The sequence below is a fragment of the Mesoplodon densirostris genome, chromosome 5 (genome assembly GCF_025265405.1).
Source record: "Mesoplodon densirostris isolate mMesDen1 chromosome 5, mMesDen1 primary haplotype, whole genome shotgun sequence".
NCBI lineage: Eukaryota > Metazoa > Chordata > Mammalia > Artiodactyla > Ziphiidae > Mesoplodon > Mesoplodon densirostris.
The window spans coordinates 134,339,812-134,348,127 of NC_082665.1; positions in this window are offsets into that span (position 1 = coordinate 134,339,812).

An 8,316-nucleotide genomic window follows, 5' to 3' on the forward strand; every position below is an offset into this window, starting at 1 on the left:
ACTATACATTTTGTACTTATTTTTAAGGCCAAACTAGAAGAGTTGGAAAGTGTTGTTGAAGTCCAAAATGGAAAACATTTCTTAGTCATTTTCATAGTGAATTTTGAATCTTTAAAATGCCCATGGCCAGACTATGCCGGGATATGATCAAGTTGGTTTTTCTTTCCTCAAGGAGCTTATTTAAAAATGTATGTGGCAGAGGCTTCTCATTTAGCGTATCTAAGGGAGCACTTCGGGAATCTTACCCTGGTCTTCTTGTGTTGCCATGGGAATGTCCATTTTTATATCTTCAGAGAGATACTGTTTTTCAGTGTGATAGAGCAGAGAGAAAGTGGGCCTTACATTTAGGAAATAATGTATCTACCTCTGGCCTTAACTCCTTACTAGCTGTGTCACTGTAGGTAACAGATTTAAGTTCTCCAAGCCTCAGGTTTTTGTTTTTTAAATAAAATTTAATGTAACTTTAATGTAATTTTTATTCTGAAGGGTTATTATAGGCATTAGAAGTGATGAGTGCATCAGAAGACATTTAGTACATAATAGTATTATTATACTGATGTGATTGTGAAAAGGCATCTTAACATGTAAATATTTCCTGCCTGACTCCATGCTTATATCTCTCTTAGAGAGCTTTCTGTCTTTGTTAGCTCAGTCCCTGGATCTATTTGTGATGTAAAAGTAAAAAAAAAAAAAAAAAAAGTAGAGAAGGAGATGATCTGAGATGGAAGTAAAGGAGAAAGGGTTGAAACAGAGTGTTGCCATTTCATTTCATTTCAAAGAGTTGAGGATGCTGGGGGTAACTGATGGCAATTTGGGTGGGTGTCAGGAAGAGTTTGGTGGTTTGTTGAGGTGAGGCCCTAGAGCAGTACTGTTCAGTACTATGGAATTGTTCTCTACCTGAAATGTCCAACAACATTGCCACTAGCTACACGTGACTACTGAGTACACGAATGTGGATTGTGTGACTGAGGAACTTTTATATTTCATTTAATTTTAATTAATTTAAACTTAAATAGTTATGTGTGGTTAGTGGCTACTTTATGAGATAGCACAACTCCAGAGACTCTAGAGGATATGAGAGACTGAGGGAAGGAAGGTAAGTATTTGTCATGAATTGCAAATTAGATCCTTAATATTTCTTGAGAAATGTAACCAAAAAATTGAAATGCATTTGAAATTAGTTCTGAGATCTGGATTGCATATACATATACATATATACATATACATATGATTCACAGCTGAGGACAGGACACACGGGGCCCTGACTAATACGGTTACATGGGTAGTAATAAAAATCTCCTTTCATTAATACGATGATAACTGAGGAATTTTATGGACATAAAAAGCTCATAATGAAAGAGTTTATTTCATTTTAAACACACAGCCATATCCACACTTCTCATCTAGAACTCAAACCGTTACATAAATAAGTCTAAATATTTCATTTAGGAAATTAGAGCTAATGCTCTATAGGCTTTACATTGTGTAGCAGGAATTGTTTTCTGAAATAATGATGACAACCACCAGCACCACCAGGACCCATTTTCTCTCTAGGAGCCTAACAGATGAGTCTTGAAAATTCAAGAAACTTCAGAAATGCGTAAAATTGTGTGTGTGTGTGTGTGTGTGTGTGTGTGTGTGTGTGTGTTTGGGGGGGAAATCTACATTCATTAGAGATTTTGTATTAGATATTTATCCTTTTTTCTTCATCTGCCTGGGATATGATAGCCTTGTTCATTTCCCATTGTTAAACCTAAAAATACCAGACAAATGCAGAGCTGGAGTTGTGAACACTGGTCCCTTTACCACTGTTCCAGAACTGGAGATGAAAACATGGTGGGGGGCATGTAGGGTACACTCTGATGGTGGTGGCAGTCATACCAAGAGTGAGTCCTGACGCCATGGAAGATGTCAGAGAAGCCGCAGGGCTGTCCTTATTGGCACCAATTCTGCAGAAAGATTTTGGATATAGTTTCTGCTTGCATAGCCCCAAAGCTAATTCATCACCATGTCCAGAAATTCTGTGAACTACCCAATATCCCTTTAATGAATCAATATTCCACTTACACTGGGCAGAATAGGCTTTTATTGCATATAACTAGAACTCCGACTGATACAGACACTCAAAAGGATCTGTAACTCTAAAATGGTTAAGGATTACCCTATAAAACCTCATTTATTATGACTATGAGTCCATCACAAGTGGTATAACGAAGACAGAATCACAAAAATCCAGAGCTGGAGAAAAGATGTATTCTTTTAAATGACAGCTGGCATTTTTTCAAGAGTGTAAACTGCACTAAAATGTAGACAGAAAAAAAAGAAGAGTGATAAGGCTTACCTATGCACCCTTGGTTTGTAAAGGAGAATATAAAGATTCCAAATTATCTCCACCATGGTGAACACCTTAGTAATGAAAGAGCCTATCCTGTCTAAAGGCTTATAATGCCGGGAGTCTAATATGTTCCTTCTGCCCAAATATGTGAATCCAACGACACTCAGTATTCTCCATCTTCCACTCTCCTCAAATGTGATTATCAAAGATGTTTCTAGTCAATACTATGACACCCTATCTAAAAATTCGAAGTATTCAAACATATATTAATCAATTCAAACATATATTGTAGGCCCCATGTAGGCATGGGCCTACAATTTTCCCATGCCCTTAGATTTGTAGAAATTAATACAAATATATAGATTAATCCTTAGAAATTGATATGAAATAAGTGGATTATGAAAGTACAATTTCCCTCTGCATATTTTAATGGGAGTTTCAGTTAAAAAGAAGATTGTGCTACAATTTTAATGATGCTGGACAGTTTCATCTTGGGGCTAGAAGTCTGAGATACAATCCCTTCTTTATAAGCAGAATAATGGGGTTTTATTAAAGGAAATATATTCTTCCATCATTTGCTCTATGTTTATACAGTATCACTGAATAGTCAACATATATATCAGGGGAGGAATAATGAGTATTCTTTTCTTTTCATATAATGAAAGTTCCAAATTGCCACATACTTCTTATTTAACTATGAATAAAGTCAGAGGTGTGTGTTGTATTTATAATTGAACCATTCAAACATATTATAAACTAAAGTCTCTAATATTCCCATTATTTTCCAGATGGGAAAGAAAAACCTCGTGAAACTTGGAAAATAAATTTTTTTGTCTTTAAAAATTTGTCATGAAAATTTCCAAATGTACAAATAAGTAGAGCCAATAGTCCTGGGTACCCTTGTACTGATGACACAGCTTTCATGCTTGTCAACAGTCAGCTATATTTGTTTCAACTCTTTTTCCCATCCCTGCCACCTTACCCCCCCTTTTCTTCCTTTTGGCTGGAGTAGTTTAAAATAAATACAAAATGTGATGTCATTTCACTTCTCAATATTTTAACATTAATTTCCAAAAAAGTTTGGACATTTTCTAACATTGCCACAATGGCAATTTTATACTTAAAAGTTAATAAATAATTCCCTAATATTATTTAATACCCACTCCATATTCAATTTTCATTGATTTTCTTAAAAATGTCTTTTTACAGTTTTTTGAATTAGGATCTAAACAAGATAGTTCGCATATTGTTTATGGTTTATTACTTATCTTACGCCTTCCTCTCCCCTTCTCCCCGACACTGGTCTTATTTTTTTCAAGCCATTGGCATATTGAAGAAGTATCCCATTGACCTGTACAAAGTCCCATGTCCTGGATTTGACTGTTGCTTCTTCGTGGTGCAGTTTAACTAGTTTCTGTTATTTATTTATTTGTTTTTGGCTGCGCTGGGTCTTCGTTGCTGCTCACTGGCTTCCTCTACTTGCGGTGAGCAGGGGCTACTCTTTGCTGCAGTGCGCGGGCTTCTCATTGTGGTGGCTTCTCTTGTTGTGGAGCACGGGCTCTAGGCGCACGGCTTCAGTAGTTGTGGGACACGGGCTCAGTAGTTGTGGCACACAGGCTCTAGAGCGCAGGCTCAGTAGTTGTGGCGCACGGGCTTAGTTGCTCCACGGCATGTGGGATCTTCCCGGACCAGGGCTCGAACCCGTGTCCCCTGCATTAACAAGCGGATTCTTAACCGCTGCACCACCAGGGAAGTCCTGTTTCTGTTATTGTGTAGACTTAAAGTTAGATCTAAAGTCAGATTCCAATTTTTGGGGGACCAAAATACTTCATACGTGGCACGTATACTTCATTTGCCCATAATGGGCCACTTTTATGATAGTAAGATTAATTCATGACTTTCAAGGGATGGCACTCTGATCCTTTCACTATAGTTTTCCTTCAACATATCCCCTAATAATTTTGGCATCTATTGATGACTGTTGTCTGAAATAATTTTTTAGCTCAGGGTTATAAAATGTTGATTCTATTCCTTTTACATTTGTTAGCTGGGATTCCTCTTTACAGAGGACTTCCCCTCATCCATTAATGCTGTGTGGTTATTCTGCTGGTCCATTTCAAAAAAGCAGGAAAAATGCCTATCTATCTATCTATTTACTTATTCATTTATTTTGTGGTATGCGGGCCTCTCTCACCGCTGTGGCCTCTCCTGCTGCGGAGCACAGGCTCTGGATGCACAGGCTCAGCGGCCACGGCTCACAGGCCCAGCCGCTCTGCGGCATGTGGGATCTTCCCGGACCGGGGCACGAACCTGCGTCCCCTGCATCAGCAGGCGAACTCTCAACCACTGCGCCACCAGGGAAGCCCTAATTATTTATTTTTAATGATCAATTTTCAGAGGTAAAAGCTGCAGTCAGAAGTTCATTCTGTGATGCATCACCCATCTCCCTGCAGGACCGAGATACTCACTACCCCGGCTGTGGGGAAGTTTGGATGCAGGGTGGGTAACGTCTTGACCTGTTCTCTTTAAATCATGACAAATCTGAAAGGCCATCCCAGCTCCCACACAAAACACCCAAACACGAGGATAAACTAAATTCTTTATCATGTTAAAGAAGAGTTATGGTGATTCCAACAAATGGCTTATTTGAAATTTCCTATAGGGCTAATCACACAATAGCATGTTTGCTTATAATGCATTATACTATGTTGTATTGATTTGATAATAGCAAGTGTGTGAGCAAAACCATAATTAAACCAGAATGAAACTGATCTACAGTACATAATTGATAAGATAAAAAAGAAAATAACTTTACATACAAAAAGGTGTATAATAATGCATTTGCAAAAGAATCACTCCTTTTCAACAGTAAGTTTATTCGTATTTCTTTATCATGAACATGAACATGGTTTATTATGTTATATTTGGTTCACAGTGCAGCATCCTCTTGATAATAATATCAGGTTCTATTAAATGGAATTCTCTATTGACAGGCATCTCTACGTCTTTCATAATAAATGTAAAATTAATGTTAGGAAGGATGTGAAGCTGAGTCTTCATAGAAAAATTAGCATTATTGGCAATGTCATTTTAATACCAGGAGCCCTCTACTTTTTTCTCCTTCCATGATAATTGACAATAATATAGAGCAACTGTTTTCAAACTGCTTCACAGACCAGATCCCACCCCCCAGCCCCCGCCCCACTGCACCGATTCCCACCATGGTGAGAGGTGGTGACAAAACAAAAAACAGACAAGATAGGTGGAACTTCTACTTCAATCAGAGCAATTCCACTTTTTACTTGTCTTATATACTAGCATTTCATGCAAGCTTTCATTTCGAAAAATGTTCCTGTGAAAACTACTGATAAAGGGTATAGGTGCTACAAGAAACATTTAAATAAACAAAACATACCATTGATTGACTCAGAAAATAATTATGATTTAAAAGATTTTCTATCCTTCTACCTTCCATAATGCAAAAGTGCATGTGTATCTCATGTTATTTGTTTGCTGGATCTCTGCTGAATTTCACATTGAGCCTTATTAGAAATTAGTAGTATTTTTTTTTCTGGTCAAAATGGTTCTATGAATATGATGCAATGCAATCATACTTAACTCTATATTAAAGTCAGTATTTTCATAAAATATTACAATAAACTATGATATTTTAATGTACAATTAAATACTTTAGATAGCAATGAAATGACAGAATATACTGGATTGGAAAACATAGCAAACTCTGTGCCTATTATTGTTACGTCAGATTTTCTGATGGGATGTAGAGGACCTGATCTGTTTCCTATTTAGCTTCAATTTTTCCCTTTCACCTCTCCCACCCCCTTCCCCCAAAATAAAATCCCTCTTTTTCATGTATATTTCTCATCTGAAACCCTAGGACTGGATCTTGATTTGCCTAATGAGGATGAGCACCTAGAACACACCTAATGGCTTTTTTGGTATGTGCATCTCAGGTTTGCCCAATTCAACAGAATGAGTATCTTATGTTCTCTAACTAGGGGAGACATTTTCTTCCCCTCCTGCAGTATGTGATTAAGGAAGTCCCTCTTTCCGTTCCTGCCCCGTGCCAGTCATGACCACAAGGTGGAGTAGCTTCGGAAAGAAGGGAAAAGCAAGGCCAGCAGAGCAGAAAAATGGAAAGAGCTTGTACCCTTGTTAACACCACCAGGCTGCTGAATCAATCTCTAGACTTGCCCTTACGTAACATAGAAAATTTCTTATTGCTTAACCTAGTCTTAATTGGGGCTTCCGTTATTTTCTGCAAAAAACCCCACAAACCATTCCCTCCACCCCACCAAAAAAAAAAAAAAACCCACCAAACAAACAAAATGGCATTACAGATATAAATATAGAAGGCAGTCGTTATAGTTTTCTTTTTAATCCTAGATTTTACCTTGGAATTCTCTTAATGCTATTCTGTGCTTAAACACAGCTCTGGACAATATCTGGCAATTTCAGATATTTTTCAATTCAACTTCAAGAAATAAGATTTTCTGAGTTATATGAATGATGCCAACCAAGCTGGTCTGTATTGTCTGCCAACTGTTGTCTACCTCTGGCTCTTCCTGATGATTAGGGTACAGCCCTTCAGGATTCCTACTTAAAGGGAGGTGTTTTATCAGGACCTTCATGCTCAGCTATTGTATTTGAACTTTTGCTCCCTAACCTTATGAAGCTTTCAAAGGTGCCACTCAGCCTTTCAGCTGCATCAGTAAAGGCAAAAATAGCCTCAAATGACAGGCTTGCATCGCTCAATTTCACTGTTTCCCTAGATGCTGGGCAGCCAATTCTTTAATATTTTTTAGCTTTTTCATGCTTTTGAGTATATGTTTTGTATTTTATTCAGCTTTCCTAGTTCTTAGTAGGAGGCTGGTCCAAATTATCTAGTATACTGATTTTGAAAGTGGAATTCCCCAACTTTAATTTTATGATATTTTTGCATGTTTATTTATTTTATAAGATTTTAAACTTAGGAAGCATTTTCCTCCAGAGATTTGACAAATATTCAGTTTTTAAAAAATTTTGTTTTTATATGCTTTAACTTATATATCTATTTCTCTATATATGTGTATTATTTCTTCAATCCATTTCCAATCAATATTTGGGTATGTAATTCTCTATTAATTACTCATACATTTGCCTAAGGGAAACTAAATTTATCATTCCATTAAAAATCCACATATTATTTATTTTTCTTGAGTCAAATTTGAAATTACTTAAATAAAATGAGAATATATGTTAGGTTAACTGAGCAATTACTACCAGAATATAATGAAAATATGCACTCTAACAGCTAAGTTAGTTGCTTAAGCTAATGACTAGAAATTTATACACTTTTTTGCCCACATTTTTTCAGTTTTACATTAGAATGTGCTGTATTGCAACACTACTACAGACTATGGAGACTGCTTTCAAAATTGATGAACCAGGAATAAAAATAAGGGTCACCCAGAGTTTAGCTCAGTATCCTGTTTAACTGACCTTTATCAAATTGAATATATTTTTGATTCTCCTTAAGCAAAAATAATGAGAGAAAAAAAATTTTTTGGAACTAAGAAAGTGGGTCAAATAGTTTTAGGCAGTGGCTTTGTATATGTGTGGCTATGTCTGTAGGTATTTCTTAGAAATGAAAAGTACCATTATCTTGATAAAACTCCAATTTCAAACACATTAATCTTATTATATAAGGGTCAATTTATAAAAAATCATTATGTGGTTTAAGATAGATGTATGGTAGGTAAGATATCCTTCATCTAGAACTGTGTGCATGTTCACACACTCATACGCACACATGAGCCTATATATTTATGTGGTGGCGTATGTTGAGGGAAGGCTCTGTGGGGAGGTGTGTGGACAGAGTATAGCTTAGGGGCCATGCAGAGCTGGAAACATAAAATATTCTTACTTGTTTCTATGTGACTGAATAATTCATAATAATCCATAACAATTCATAACCAGAG